This window comes from Arachis hypogaea, chromosome 18 (genome assembly GCF_003086295.3).
Source record: "Arachis hypogaea cultivar Tifrunner chromosome 18, arahy.Tifrunner.gnm2.J5K5, whole genome shotgun sequence".
Taxonomy (NCBI): Eukaryota; Viridiplantae; Streptophyta; class Magnoliopsida; order Fabales; family Fabaceae; genus Arachis; species Arachis hypogaea.
In genome coordinates, this window is record NC_092053.1 from 46395470 (window position 1) to 46411646 (window position 16177).

The window sequence follows — 16177 nt, forward strand, 5'->3', positions numbered from 1 at the left end:
CTCCCACTTTGTTAACCTCTAACTATGAAGGTAAGTTAAATGGATGAATTAATTTGAATCCTCAAGTCCTAGTCTTTCCTTGGGAAAGGCTAGAGTTATTGAAACTCGAATTAATTCTTGAAGAATTCCAATTTTTAGTCAACACCTCGAGTTTGATAACTCAAGCATCACCAATTATTTAACCAAAGCCAAAAGGGAAAATTCTAAATTAAATTAAAGACATCATAAATAGAATAAAGCAATCATAAATCTAAAACACATCAAATTATGTTTAAACATAAATTCAAATCTAACATGAAAAAGTTCATAAAGTAAATTGGGAAAATAAATAAAAGGAACATTGAACCTGAAACTCAGAAGAAATTGTAAGTTGAAATAATAAGAAGTCCTAATTCCTTTAAGAGGAATCCTAATCCTAAATCCTAAGAGAGAGGAGAGAGCCTCTCTCTCTCTCTCTAAAACTACATCTAAATTATGAAAAGTGAAATATCCATCGTCTCCCTTCATTCCTCTACTTTGCAGCCTTTAATCTGTATTTTTGGGGCTTAAAACTGGGCTGGAAATAGCCCAAAAATCGCTGGGACCGAATTCAAACACGTGCAGGTCGCTGGAATTTCTGCAGAACAACGCGTCCGCGTGATTCACGCGTGCCCGTCATTTTTCTGTACGGCCACTATAGCGAATTATATATCAAATCGAAGTACCAGACGTTAACTTTCCAATGCAACTAAAACCGCATCATTTCGACCTTTGTAGCTCAAGTTATGACTGTTTGAGTGCGAAGAGGTCAGGCTGCACAGCTTAGCAACTTCTTCAACTTCTTGTATTCCTTCCACTTTTGTATGCTTCCTTTCCATCCTCTAAGCCATTCCTGTCCTGTAATCCCTGAAATCACTTAACACACATATCACGGTATCTAATGGTAATAAGAGAGAATTAATATTAGCAAATATAAGGCCAAAGAAGCATGTTTTCAATCATAGCACAAATTATGGGAAGGAATTGTAAAACCATGCAAATAGTATGAATAAGTGGGTAAAGAGTTGATAAAAACTACTCAATTAAGCACAAGATAAACCATAAAATAGTGGTTTATCAACCTCCCCACACTTAAACATTAGCATATCCTCATGCTAAACTCAAGAGAAGCTATAAAGGAGTGAAGAGGAATGATAGAGAGTATGCAATGCAACCTATCTATGTGAATGCAACTACATGCAAAATATTTCTACCTACTTGGTTAAAAGTGAATAAGTTCTTCAAGACAAATACAACCCAAATTCCACTAATTCAAATTGTACAATAAAAAGCAAGTAAACTTGTAAGAAGATAGCTCATGAAAGCAGGGAACATAGAATTAAGCACTGAACCCTACTGATAGTGTATATCACTCTAACTCTCAAGTGTCTAGGGTCAATCACTCTATTCTTCCCTAGTCATGCTTTCTCAACCTTGTTCTTCATCTAACCAATCAACAAATATTCAGCATACCAATGCAAACATCATGAGGTCTTTTCAGGGTTGTAATGGGGCTGAGGTAAAGGTAAGGATATATGTATGGACAAGTGAGCTAAAATATGAATCCTTGAGTAATCTAAGCTATCACCTAACATATATACATTCTATATAACTTCTAAAATCATGCATAGCTACCCATAATTCCCACTTTTGCATCATATACTCATGTATCAATTTTTCTTTTAATTTGTGTCACATATGCATTGATCTTTTATTAATTTAACATTGGGGTAATTTTGTCCCCTTATTTATTTATTCATATATATATATATATATATATATATATATATATATATATATATATATATATATTCTTTTTTTCTTTTTCTCTCTCTTTTTTTTATAGAGACATAAAAACTAAAATAACATATCAATGCATATGGAATTTTTAATTTTCTGTTTTACATGAGTAGGTACCCAAATTTCTCAATATTCAAAATTAGAAACATGATATATTCCCTTATTAACCCATGTTCCTACAGTTTTCCCAAACTTAGTTGATGCACAACCTCTATCTTAAGCTAACCAAAGATTCAATTGGGATATTTAATTTGTTTTTTTCACTTAAGACTAGTGATGTGGTAAAATATAGAACAAATGGGGATTAAAAGGCTCAAAGTGGCTAACAAAGGTAATTAAAAGGGTAGGCTTATTTGGGATAAGTGAGCTAAACAAATAATGGCCTCAATCATATGCAAGCATATAAATATACTAAATAATGGACATATAGAATGGAACAAAATATAGATTACAGTTATAGAGAAGAAAACACACAAGAATAAAAATTTATGGTTAAATAATGTAACGATATAAATAAGCTCAAAATCTCACAGGTTGTGTGTTCTTTACTTGAAAAACCATGTTCCAATTTACGATCTTCAAACAAATTTAACACATAGAAAATTTTAATTTTTTTAATTTAAATTAGTAAAATTTTTCAAAAATAGGATCTTAGAAAGAAACTTATTATTTTTCAACCAAGTAGTACTTAAATGCAAACAATCAACTACACATGCAATCTATTATGCAATGCAACATTGAACAAACAAAGAAAATGGAGTATTGGTGTTGAAAAGAAGGTAACTAACCCCTGAAAGTCGGTATCGACCTCCCCACACTTAAAAATTGCACCGTCCTCGGTGCATGCTAAGATGTGCAAGTGGATGGGGGTTGGTTCCTTAGCTGGGGCTCTTTTTGTTCCTTTCCTTGCCGGTGGTTTGGGAGTAGCTTTCTTTTTACCCTTCTTGGTGGCCATCCTGAAAAGGGAAAAAGAAAGTAACTTTTAAAGCTAAGGGTTAGAGCAAGAAAGAGAGCGGGAAAGGTGGTAATCAATGCACAATAAAGAAGAATGACGTTAACACATGGTCATGACTACATGTAAAAAGTTCATCAATGGAAATATAGCAAGTACATGTAATGACAATTAAATACAAGATGTTTATTGGCATACTGGCAAAGGCATGAGTAGCATAGATCAAGCATTTCATATCCAAGTTAGATTACCAAGTCTTTTAAACTAACATGTTTGAATAACAATTATATTTAATTAATAAAATATAAAAAGGATTTTGTGAAAAGCAAGCATTTAGAGTAGTTGAATAAAAGAAATCTAAAAATAGTGCACAATGCCAAACGGGCATTTTCACAAACACATAGCATGCATGGTAAATAAGTTATTGAATGTATTAAATTGAACATGCAAGCAACCCTTTAAAAAGTAATATATAATTGTCAAACAATTATTTTAATAATCCACAAGCAAAATATAGAAAATAATGACCCAAATAAATTTCTAACACCAATGAAAATAATGCAATGAATGAAAGTATGCAAATAAATTAGATGAAATAGAATGGAAGTGAATAGGGATGAGAAGTTAAAAATATGAAGTAAGAAAGAAAGAAGAAAGAAGAAAAGATAGAAAAAAATTAGGATTAGAAAAGAAAAGATAAGATAATTGGCGCTGATCAGGATAAGTTGTGCGACGCGGACGACGCGAGCGCGTGAGTTATGCGTTCGAGCGGATAGCGCTTCTATGAAGTGACGTGGATGTGTGGGTCACGCGTTCGCGTGGAGTGATTTGTGCCATTAGCGAGAGGGCAGCCTCGCGGTCGCGCAACTCTCTGTTTTAAATGCATTTTGCCAAAAATCTGGGTGACGCGGTAGCGTGGTTGACGCGATCGCGTGAATGGCGATACATTGAAAAACGACGCGGACGCATGGGGCATGCATTCGCGTGGCGGGGCTTGTGCTTCTAGCGCGGTTCTAGCCCCACTCCATCACAACTTGCTGCCATACACCTGTTTTACGTCGATTTTTTGGGTCACGCGTTCACGTGGGTGACGCGGACGCGTGGGAGGCGTAATGTCCAAATGACGTGGCCGCGTGGTTGACACAGGCGCGTGGGCATGTTTGTGCCAAAGGCACGCCTCCAGCCATGCTCTCGCGTGACTCTCTGTTCAATTCTCTTTTCTTCAAAACGCACTGGTGACGCGGACGCGTCAGTGACGCTGCGCGTCGCGTGCATGTTTTTTTTTTGTGTAGAATGCAAAATGCAATGCTAATGTGGATGTTATGAATAATTCCATGTTCAATAAAATAAAATAAAACTTAAAAATAAACAAAACGAAATAAAATTAAAATTGAAAAAGGAAAGATCATACCATGGTGGGTTGTCTCCCACCTAGAACTTTTAGTTAAAGTCCTTAAGTTGGACATTTGGGGAGTCCTTTGTTATGGTGGCTTGTGCTTGTACTGATCCTTGAATCCCCACCAATGTTTGTAATTTCAATGGCCTCCAGGATCCCAAACTAGTTGTATAAATCCTTCAAGCAAGTTAAAGCAAGTGATAAGGCCCCATGAGTGTTGATTGATGGAATGAATTCCGGGGTCCCAGACCTTGCCTTTGCACCCGTCTTCTTGTTGATCATCATGATTCCATCCGGGTGGCACGCAATTGAAATTCTCACTAAGACATCCAAACAGCTTCCTAGATCCATTCAATTTAATATTCTTCCAACCATGATACTTCAGCCGTGAGCTTCCTACCATAATGAACCTAAGATTGTGTTGCCAATCGCTAACCATCTCCCTCTTACTCTTAAAGCCACAAAGAGCTCTAAGTTGTCCATCCGTCTCAAGCAAAGCATATTCAAGTGAGCTAATTAAGCTTAGAGATGAGAGATTTACGCACTTGAATGAAGGGATGAATGGTGATGGCTTTGGGGGAGAGGTCTCCAACAACTTTGGCAGGGTGATTTCCAGCTCCATTCCCTTGAGCTCTTCATTGACAACTTCCACCTCTTTGCAAGCTTCTTCAATTTCAATCTCTTCCTCTTGGTAGATTTCTTTCAATTCAATCTCTTCTTCATTACTTACCAAGGGCATAGGAGGTTGTGCTTCCTCTTCTTTAATCTCCATCTCTTGATCAACCTCTGCAAAATCTTCAACCATGATATGCCTTGGAGGTTGTACACCCTCTTCAACATCAAATTCAAACTTCTCGGCGGAATCCTGTATAGTTCTCGATTCCCATGGAGGTTCAGCATCTCCTAAATCTTCAACCATTTCTTCCTCTGCAACTATTATGGCTTCCTCCACTTGTTCCAATACAAAGCCATGTTCCTCATTGTCCACCGAAGTTTCTAGTGTCTCCTTCATGCTACGCTCTTCTTTTGATTCTCCACATGCAACCATGGGAGTACTTTGAGTGCTCAGATGTTCTGTAACACCCTAATATTCAAATCCTTATGCTCGAGTCATAAGTCAATGATATTACGGTGGTACGACTCTCAGGTGGATTTTTAATAAATAAATATAGGTAATTTCGAAAGGAGTATTAATCGAGAAGCCTGAAAAGAGTAGAAATAAAATCGCGAAGACGTATCTCTCACGTTTCGACAACAAAAGATAAACCGTGAAGCCGAAAACGATATACGGACAAGGCGTAGAGGAGATTAGGAGATAGATAACAGATAGATATATATAACATAAGTAAATAGCCACTAGTCGCGACCCGCGAAGTTTAGGTCGGCTAGGGTACAGTATGAAAGTAATTGACAACAGTATATCCTAATCTCTCCCGAAGGAAACATGAGAGCCTCTATAGGCAAATTCAAAGAGTTCAATACATAATATAAACTTTCCAAAACAAAGGTGGATAGATTCTAATCAAAACACAAAGTAGAGGAAATAAAGATCTTCGCCGTCTCTCAGACGACCCACAACTCACTTCTGAGCACCTGGACCTGTATCTGAAAAACAAGAGATATATACGGAATGAGAACCCCGGGCCCATGGGTTCCCAGTACGGTAAAAGTGCCAAATAAATTCAATGTACTGCAATAAAAACTCACTAAGCATCCTAAACTTCTTCACCAATTATTCATCTTAGGTTCTCGCTAATCCATGAATAGGCAACTATCATAAGGGAGTGCTAAATCTAATTCATGTTTCACATCTTTCCCAACTCGCTGACTCTTCCACGAATCAGACTTAGAATTATAAGCAAAACCATCACCAGTTGTTCTGCCTCAGCAATTCTATATCAATACATCATACACTCGCCTGGAGCTAGTGAAACCGCATCACTGCGTCTACCCAGGGAGCTACAATTATCTCATTCAATAATCATCATCATCATCATGCAATCGCATCATCAATTCATCCCATCAAGAACAGCCCTCACACCCACCGACACCAGCATGAGAGGCCTCTCAGTTGTACAAACACAAGCAATACAAGCATGTAATACACAAACATGGTACAAGTAGAACAGGTAGCATATAGTCAGGTAACATGGCATATATGATGTAGAAATCCAAGACAAATGGCAAACCCAAACAATTCAAACATATGCAAATTATGAATGCCTGCCCTGTGGCTGATGATATCATCTGTCGGTTATATAGCCAACCCGACATGTCTTGGTAGCTAACCATTGGACAGAAACACCCATTGCGGAGCAAGTAGGTTTGAGCTATAACCCCCTTGCTACTACCCGCTCAACCCAGAGCCAGTGGAATAACCACTACTGCGGCTACTACGCAGGCGGGTGTTTAAAAGCTCAACCTGGAGCGAGTGGATTTACCACTACTGCCGCTACTACCCAGGCGTCACAATCTCTGACATGGAGCAAGTGGGACGAACCACAACCGTTGCTACTACCCAGGTATCTGAAGCATTGGCCCGGAGCAAGTGGGACGAACCACAACCCTTGCTACTGTCCAGGTATCTCAAACATATATCCATTCAATCTCAATTCATATTATCAACATTCATTGTTACCAAATCTCAAACATTAACTTGGAGCAAGTGGGACAAACCACAACCCTTACTACTACCCAAGTATCACAAATAAACATTTATTCATAATCACCCTTCATTATTATCAATTCTCAGACAATGACCCGGAGCAAGCGGGACGAACCACGACCCTTGCTACTACCCAGGTATCACAAATACACATTTATTCAAAACTCCATGATTAAACTTGTTTATCATAATCCTCCTTTCCCGTCTCATACCCGGAGCAAGTGGACAACGCCACTGCCTACTACCCAGGGTCGCACATCACATTTCAATATTTTTTTCATTATTATCCATTTAACATATTCATTCATTAATCACATATATGCATTTATACTCAGCCATAAACAATAATGGCTTTGCCGTAACCCGGCAATAACTCAGCCATCCGGCTCATGGTTCAATCAAGAACCGGCCATTTGTCAAAAAATATAGCCCTTCGGCTCGTGGCATACATGGTACTTCCACCGTCATCCTCCATATCTCATATAATCATCTTTGATCATCATTGATCATAACTTTTCCCCTTGCTTCACTCGCAAGTTACCACATCCCCTAGCTCCTTTCTCATTGCTAGGCATATCATGATGATTTAATACATAAGGGGTGAGATCGGAGGCTTAGAAGTATGAGATTTGGCTTTAAAAACTCAAAAATCAACTTTGGCATAAAAACAGGGCCACGCGTATACGCACTCCACGCGCACGCGTGGATGGCCAAAAACTCATCGACGCGCAAGCGTCAGCCATGCGTACGCGTGGGTGCTCTTGCGCCCAGGCACAAAACTGCCACAACCCTGGCACAACTCTCTGGAAAATGGCTGGGCAATTGGTGTAGCGCATCGACGCGCACGCGCCAAGTGCGCCTACGCGCGTAGGGTCGTTCTGCTAAAAATTTTCTAAGTTAAAAGCTGCAGAATTTACAGATTCAACCCCCAATCTTCCGACGGTCATAACTTTCTCATTTTAAATCATTTTTCACCCGTTCTTCAAACGGCATGGACATCCCGGATCCAATTTCATTTCTAAACAGATTTGGCAGAAAACAGAGATCCATAGTCCAGGTTATGTGCCGTCAAAGTATGCCCAAAAAACCATGTTTTCATACAAAACCACAAAGTGCCATTTTCAACTCTTTCCAAAGTCAACCAAAACATGCCAATTTCAACCCTTTTTGAAATCAATCAAAATGTACCAAAATCAACATCAAGCCATCCTCAACTCACACATTGACACTTTCTCAAACTCAAATACATTTACATATCATATACTCTTCCTCATGCCAAATTTCAACAACACTATTTCCAATCAACCATCATTATACATAATCAATATCATACTCACTATCACGTGGTTTCACCCACAAATCAACCTTAATCACTCCTCAAGTATATATCACAACATACATATCTCTAATGCATCATAATACCATCAAGGCATCAATAATCATAATCACATATATGACCACATAATATATCTCAACCAAAACCAAACATGCCTCATCTATAAAATTTCACCCAAATTTACCAAATTCCACACTTCAACTCCTCAAACCTTATTGTTCAATAACCAACCCAATCATTCATATATTTATTATCTGAAATTCATCCAATCACTTGTGTCATCATACAATGCACACATCAACTTACCTTTCTTACCTTTTCCCGGCCTCCGGCCCAAAATTCACGGCCTCCGGCCCAATTTCACAATTTAAATGGATAAACCACAAATCAATACTCATTACCCAGTACATCAAATTCTCAATACACCAAGCATACAAGGTCACACAATTCTCAACCACAATCATTAATTCACATTACATATCAACTATGCATATTAGCACCAACCATTTACACAATCCAAACTTAATCCTAGGGGCATCTAGCCTAGGAATTCTCATCACAACACACGATACTTAAATGAAACTTAAACCATACCTCTTGTAGCCAAACCAATTGAGCCTCTTCTACAGAAGTCTTCACCAACCTTAGCTCGAAGCCTGATGAGCGGATAATTTATACGCTTTTTGCCATTGTTTTTAGTATGTTTTTAGTAGGATGCAGCTACTTTTAGGGATGTTTTCATTAGTTTTTATGTTAAATTCACATTTCTGGACTTTACTATGAGTTTGTGTGTTTTTCTGTGATTTCAGGTATTTTCTGGCTGAAATTGAGGGACTTGAGCAAAAATCAGATTCAGAGGTTGAAGAAGGACTGCTGATGCTGTTAGATTCTGACCTCCCTGCACTCAAAATGAATTTTCTGGAGCTACAGAACTCAAAACGGCGTGCTTCCAATTGCGTTGGAAAGTAGACATCCAGGGCTTTCCAGAAATATATACTAGTTCATACTTTGGCCAAGAATAGACGACGTAAACTGGCGTTCAACGCCAGCTTTCTGCCCAAATCTGGCATCCAGCGCCAGAAAAGGAGCCAAAACCAGAGTTGAACGCCCAAACTGGCACAAATACTGGCGTTCAACTCCAAAAAGGACCTCTAGACGTGCAACACTCAAGCTCAGCCCAAGCACACACCAAGTGGGCCCCAGAAGTGGATTTATGCATCAATTACTTACTTTTGTAAACCCTAGTAGCTAGTTTATTATAAATAGGACCTTTTACTATTGTATTAGGAATCTTTGGTCTCAGTTTTAATCCATTGTTCATCTTAGGAGACTATTGATCACGTTTTAGGGGGCTGGCCATCTCGGCCATGCCTGGACCTTCACTTATGTATTTTCATACGGTAGAGTTTCTACACTCCATAGATTAAGGTGTGGAGCTCTGCTGTTCCTCAAAGATTAATGCAAAGTACTACTGTTTTCTATTCAATTCATCTTATTTCGCTTCTAAGATATTCATTCGCACTTCAACCTGAATGTGATGAACGTGACAATCATCATCATTCCCTATGAACGCGTGCCTGACAACCACTTCCATTCTACCTTCGACTGAATGAGTATCTCTTAGATCTCCTAACCACAATCTCCGTGGCGTAAGCTAGAATGATGGCGGCATTCAAGAGAATCCGAAAAGTCTAAACCTTGTCTGTGGTATTCTGAGTAGGATTCAATGATTGGATGACTGTGACGAGCTTCAAACTCGCGAGTGCTGGGCGTTAGTGATAGACGCAAAAGGAGGGTGAATCCTATTCCAGCATGATCGAGAACCGACAGATGATTAGCCGTGCTGTGACAGAGCATGTGAGCATATTTTTCACTGAGAGGAGGGGATGTAGCCACTGACAACGGTGATGCCCTTGCATAAAGCCAGCCATGGAAAGGAGTAAGACTGATTGGATGAAGATAGCAGGAAAGCAAAGGTTCAGAGGAACGAAAAGCATCTCCATTCGCTTATCTGAAATTCCTACCAATGATTTACATAAGTACCTCTATCCCTATTTTATTATATTAAATTCGAAAACACCATTATCAATTTATATCTGCCTAACTGAGATTTGCAAGGTGACCATAGCTTGCTTCATACCAACAATCTCCGTGGGATTCGACCCTTACTCACGTAAGGTATTACTTGGACGACCCAGTGCACTTGCTGGTTAGTTGTATCGAAGTTGTGAACCATGGTATTGGCACCATGTTCTTGGCGCCATTGCCAGGGAAAGCAAAAGCCATGAATTTTACATAATCAAAGTGTAATCACGATTGCACGTACCAAGTTGCTCACGTTGCCAAGGATTGTTTGAACCTGGACATCACAATTTCGTGCACCAAGTTTTTGGCGCCGTTGTCGGGGATTGTTCGAGTTTGGACAACTGACGGTTCATCCTGTTGCTCAGATTAGGTAATTTTCTTTTTGTTTTCTTTTCAAAAATTTTTCAAAAATATTTCTAAAATTTTCTCATCTGTTTTCGAAAATAATATAAAAATGTTTTCAAAAATTTTATTCAAAATTTTTAAGAATAAATTCTAGTGTTTCATGAAGCATGTTGAAGCCTGGCTGGCTGTAAAGCCATGTCTAATTCCTTTGGGAATGAGTATGTCAGGCGTGTCATGTCTGAATTACATGCTGAAGCTTGGCTGGCCATTGGCCATGTCTAGTATTTTGGACCGGAGCTTTCATTGAAAGCTTGGCTGGCTAGTGAGCCATGTCTAATTCCTGGACTGAAGCTTTAGACTAAGAATGCAAGATTCCTGGAATTCATGTTAAAAATTTTGGAATCCTTATTTTTCCTTTTTCAATTAATTTTCGAAAAATACCAAAAAAAAAAATTCAAAAAAATTAGAAAATAAAAAAAAAAGCAAAAATATTTTTCTGTTTCTTGTTTAAGTCTTGAGTCATATCATAAGTTTGGTGTCACTTGCATATGCATCTTGCACTTTTCGAAAATATCATGCATTCATAGTGTTCTTCATGATCTTCAAGTTGTTCTTGGTAAGTCTTCTTGTTTGATCTTGATGTTTTCATGTTTTGTGTCTTTTCATGTTTTACATGTGCATTTTTCGTTTCTTAGAGTCTAAACATGAAAGATTTCTAAGTTTGGTGTCTTACATGTTTTCGTTGCATCAAAAATTTTTCAAAAATGTGTCTATGATGTTCATCTTGGCATTCATAGTGTTCTTGGTGTTCATCTTGACATTCATAGCATTCTTGCATGCATTCATTGTTTTGATCTAAAAATTTCATGCATTACATAATTTTCTTGTTTTTCTCTCTCATCATAAAAATTCAAAAATCAAAAAAATATCTTTCCCTTTTTCTCTCATCAAATTCGAAAATTTGGATTGACTTTTTCAAAAGTTTTTAAAATCAAGTTGTTTCTTATGAGTCAAATCAAATTTTCAATTTGAAAATCTTATCTTTTTCAAAATCTTTTTTCAAAAATCAAATCTTTTTCAAATTTCTTAGTTATTTTCGAAAATTCCAAAAATATTTTTCAAAAATCTTTTTCTTATTTTTATATCAAATTTTCGAAAATAACATAAACAATTAAAGTTTTGATTCAAAAATTTCAAGTTTGTTACTTACTTGTTAAGAAAGATTCAAACTTTAAGTTCTAGAATCATATCTTGTGATTTCTTGTGAATTAAGTCATTAATTGTGATTTTAAAAATTCAAATCTTTTTCAAAAACTAATTTTTATCATATCTTTTCAAAAATATCTTCTTATCTTATCTTTTTCAAAAATTTTTCAAAATATCTTTTCTAACTTTTCAAAAATAACTCCTTACCTTTTCAAAATTTGTTTCAACTAACTAACTAACTTTTTGTTTGTTTCTTAACTTTTTCAAAACTACCTAACTAACTCTCTCTCTCTAATTTTCGAAAATATCTTCCCTCTTTTTCAAAAATTTCTTTTTAATTAACTAATTATTCTTATTTTTATTTTTGATTTTAAAAAATTTTCAAAAAATACTAACTTTTTCAAAAACTATTTTCAAAAATCACTAACTCTTTTTCAAAAAAACTATTTTCGAAAATTCCTTCTCTCTCATCTTATTCTATTTATTTATTCATCTACTAACATCTCATCTCACATCTCTGCCATCCTCACAGTTGTGTTTCTTCCATTATATTACATTCTTTGTCTCCCCCTCTTTTCTTCCACTCACACAGGGATCCCTATACTGTGGTATAAAGGATCTCTATTATTATTATTATTTTTTCTGTGCCCTCTTCTTTGTCATATGAGCAGGAGCAAGGACAAGAATATTCTTGTTGAAGCAGATCCGGAACCTGAAAGGACTCTGAAGAAAAAATTAAGAGAAGCTAAATTACAACAATCCAGAAATAACCTTTCAGAAATTTTCGAACAGGAAGAGGAGATGGCAGCCAAAAATAATAATAATGTAAGGAAGATGCTTGGTGACTTTACTGCACCTAATTCCAATTTACATGGAAGAAGCATCTCCATTCCTGCCATTGGAGCAAACAACTTTGAGCTGAAACCTCAATTAGTTTCTCTGACGCAGCAGAACTGCAAGTTTCATGGACTTCCATCTGAAGATCCTTTTCAGTTCTTAACTGAATTCTTGCAGATATGTGATACTGTTAAGACTAATGGAGTAGATCCTGAAGTCTACAGGCTCATGCTTTTCCCTTTTGCTGTAAGAGACAGAGCTAGATTATGGTTGGATTCTCAACCCAAAGACAGCCTGAACTCTTGGGATAAGCTGGTCACGGCTTTCTTAGCCAAGTACTTTCCTCCTCAAAAGCTGAGCAAGCTTAGAGCTGATGTTCAAACCTTCAGACAGAAAGAAGGTGAATCCCTCTATGAAGCTTGGGAAAGATACAAATAGTTGACCAAAAAGTGTCCTTCTGACATGCTTTCAGAATGGACCATCCTGGATATATTCTATGATGGTTTATCTGAGCTATCAAAGATGTCACTAGACACTTCTGCAGGTGGATCCATTCACCTAAAGAAAATGCCTGCAGAAGCTCAAGAACTCATTGACATGGTTGCTAATAACCAGTTCATGTACACTTCTGAAAGGAATCCTGTGAGTAATGGGACGCCTATGAAGAAGGGAGTTCTTGAAGTTGATACTCTGAATGCCATATTGGCTCAGAATAAAATATTGACTCAGCAAGTCAATATGATCTCTCAGAGTCTGCATGGAATGCAAGCTGCATCCAACAGTACTCAAGAGGCTTCTTATGAAGAAGAAGCTTATGATCCTGAGAACCCTGCAATAGCAGAAGTGAATTACTTAGGTGAACCTTATGGAAACACCTATAACTCATCATGGAGAAATCATCCAAATTTCTCATGGAGGGATCAAAAGCCTCAACAAGGCTTTAATAATGGTGGAAGAAACAGGTTTAACAATAATAAACCCTTTCCATCATCCACTCAGCAACAGACAGAGAACTCTGACCAAAATACTTCTAATTTAGCAAACTTAGTCTCTGATCTATCTAAGGCCACTGTAAGTTTCATGAATGAAACAAGGTCTTCCATTAGAAATTTGGAAGCACAAATGGGCCAGCTGAGTAAAAGGATCACTGAAATCCCTCCCAGTACTCTCCCAAGCAATACAGAAGAGAATCCAAAAGGAGAGTGCAAGGCCATTGACATAAGCAAAATGGCCGAACCCAATGAGGGAGAGGAGGACGTGAATCCCAAGGAGGAAGACCTCCTGGGACGTCTAGTGACCAATAAGGAGCTTCCCTCTGAGAAACCGAAGGAATCTGAGGCTCATCTAGAGACCATAGAGATTCCATTAAACCTCCTTATGCCCTTCATGAGCTCTGATGAGTATTCCTCTTCTGAAGAGAATGAGGATGTTACTGAAGAGCAAACTGCCAAGTTTCTTGGTGCAATCATGAAGCTGAATGCCAAATTATTTGGCATTGATACTTGGGAAGTTGAACCTCCCTTGTTCATCAATGAACTAAGTGATCTGGATCAACTGACATTGCCTCAGAAGAGACATGATCCTGGAAAGTTCATAATAACCTGTACCATAGGCACCATGATCTTTAAGGCTCTATGTGACCTTGGTTCAGGAATAAACCTCATGCCCCTCTAAGTAATAGAGAAACTGGGAATCTCTGGGGTGCAAGCTGCTAAAATCTCATTAGAGATGGCAGACAGTTCAAGAAAACAGGCTTATGGACAAGTAGAGGACGTGTTAGTAAAGGTTGAAGGCCTTTACATCCCTGCTGATTTCATAGTTCTGTATACTGGAAAGGAAGAGGATAAATCCATCATCCTAGGAAGACCTTTCCTGGCCACAGCAAGAGCTGTGATTGATGTTGACAGAGGTGAAATAGTCCTTCAATGGAATGAGAACTCCCTTGTATTTAAAACTCAAGGATCTCCCTCTGCAACCATGGAGAGGAAGCAGAAAAAGCTTCTCTCAAAGCAGAGTTAACCCAAGCCCCCACAGTCAAACTCTAAGTTTGGTGTTGGGAGGCCACAACCAAACTCTAAGTTTGGTGTTGAACTCCCATATCCAAACTCTAAGTTTGGTGTTGGAGAGTTTCAACAAAGCTCTGCACATCTGTGAGGCTCCATGAGAGCCCACTGTCAAGCTATTGACATTAAAGAAGCGCTTGTTGGGAGGCAACCCAATTTTTATTTATCTAACTATATTTTCCTTAGTTATATGTCTTTGTAGGCTCATGATCATGTGGAGTCACAAAATAAATATAAAAATTAAAAACGGAATAAAAAACAGTAGAAGAAAAATCACACCCTGGAGGAGCATCTGTCTGGCGTTCAGTGCCAGAACAGAGCATGGTGCTGGCGCTGAACACCCAAAATGGGCAGCTTCTGGGTGCTGAACGCCAGAACAGGCATGGTTCTGGCGTTCAACGCCAGAAATGGCATACAGCTGGGCGTTGAACGCCTAAAATGGCCACCAACCTGGCGCTGAATGCCCAGAGTTGTGTGCAAAGGCATTTTTACATGCCTAATGGGTGCAGGGATGTAAATCCTTGAACACCTCAGGATCTGTGGATCCCATAGGATCCACTCAGGATCTGTGGACCCCACAGGATCCACTCAGGATCTGTGGACCCTACAGGATCCCCACCTACCTTCACTTACTTCTTCTCACCACTCTCTTTCACACAACCCCATAAACACTCTTCCCCAAAAACCCTTCACCAATCACCTCAATCACTCTTCCCCAAAACCCTTCACCTATCACATCCACCCACTCTTCCCAATAAACCTACCTCATAAACTCCACCTACCTTCAAAAATTCAAAACCAATTTCCCACCCAAACCCACCCATATGGCCGAACCTTAACCCCCCTACCCTCCCTATATAAAGACCTCCATTCTTCATCAAATTCACACAACACACCCCTCTACACCCTTCTTGGCCAAAAACACTTCCCACTCTCCCTCTCCTCCATTTCTTCTTCTTCTTCATCTTTTCTTTCTTTTATTGCTCGAGGGCGAGCAAAATTCTAAGTTTGGTGTGGTAAAAGCATAAGCTTTTTGTTTTTCCATTACCATTGATGGCACCTGAGACCGAAGAATCCTCTAGAAAGGGGAAAGGGAAGACAAAAGCTTCCACATCCGAGTCATGGGAGATGGAAAAGTTCATCTCTAAAGCCCATCAAGACCACTTCTATGATGTTGTGGCCAAGAAGAAGGTGATCCCTGAGGTCCCTTTCAAACTCAAAAGAAATGAGTATCCGGAGATCCGACATGAAATTCAAAGAAAAGGTTGGGAAGTTCTAACAAATCCCATCCAACAAGTCGGCATCCTAATGGTTCAAGAGTTCTATGCTAATGCATGGATCACCAAGAACCATGATCAAAGTAAGAACCCGGATCCAAAGAACTATGTTACAATGGTTCGGGGGAAATACTTAGATTTTAGTCCGGAGAATGTGAGGTTGGCGTTTAACTTGCCCATGATGCAAGGAGATGAAC

General features: G+C 38.5%; 1 non-coding gene across 1 annotated transcript; it reads right to left on the reverse strand.

The window, feature by feature from the left end:
- Nucleotides 1-13000: 13000 nt before the first annotated feature.
- Nucleotides 13001-13108, reverse strand: LOC112773457 (small nucleolar RNA R71). The gene has a single exon (XR_003188006.1). It is a non-coding gene; the product is annotated as a small nucleolar RNA R71 (small nucleolar RNA).
- Between the last annotated feature and the right edge of the window lie 3069 nt (nucleotides 13109-16177).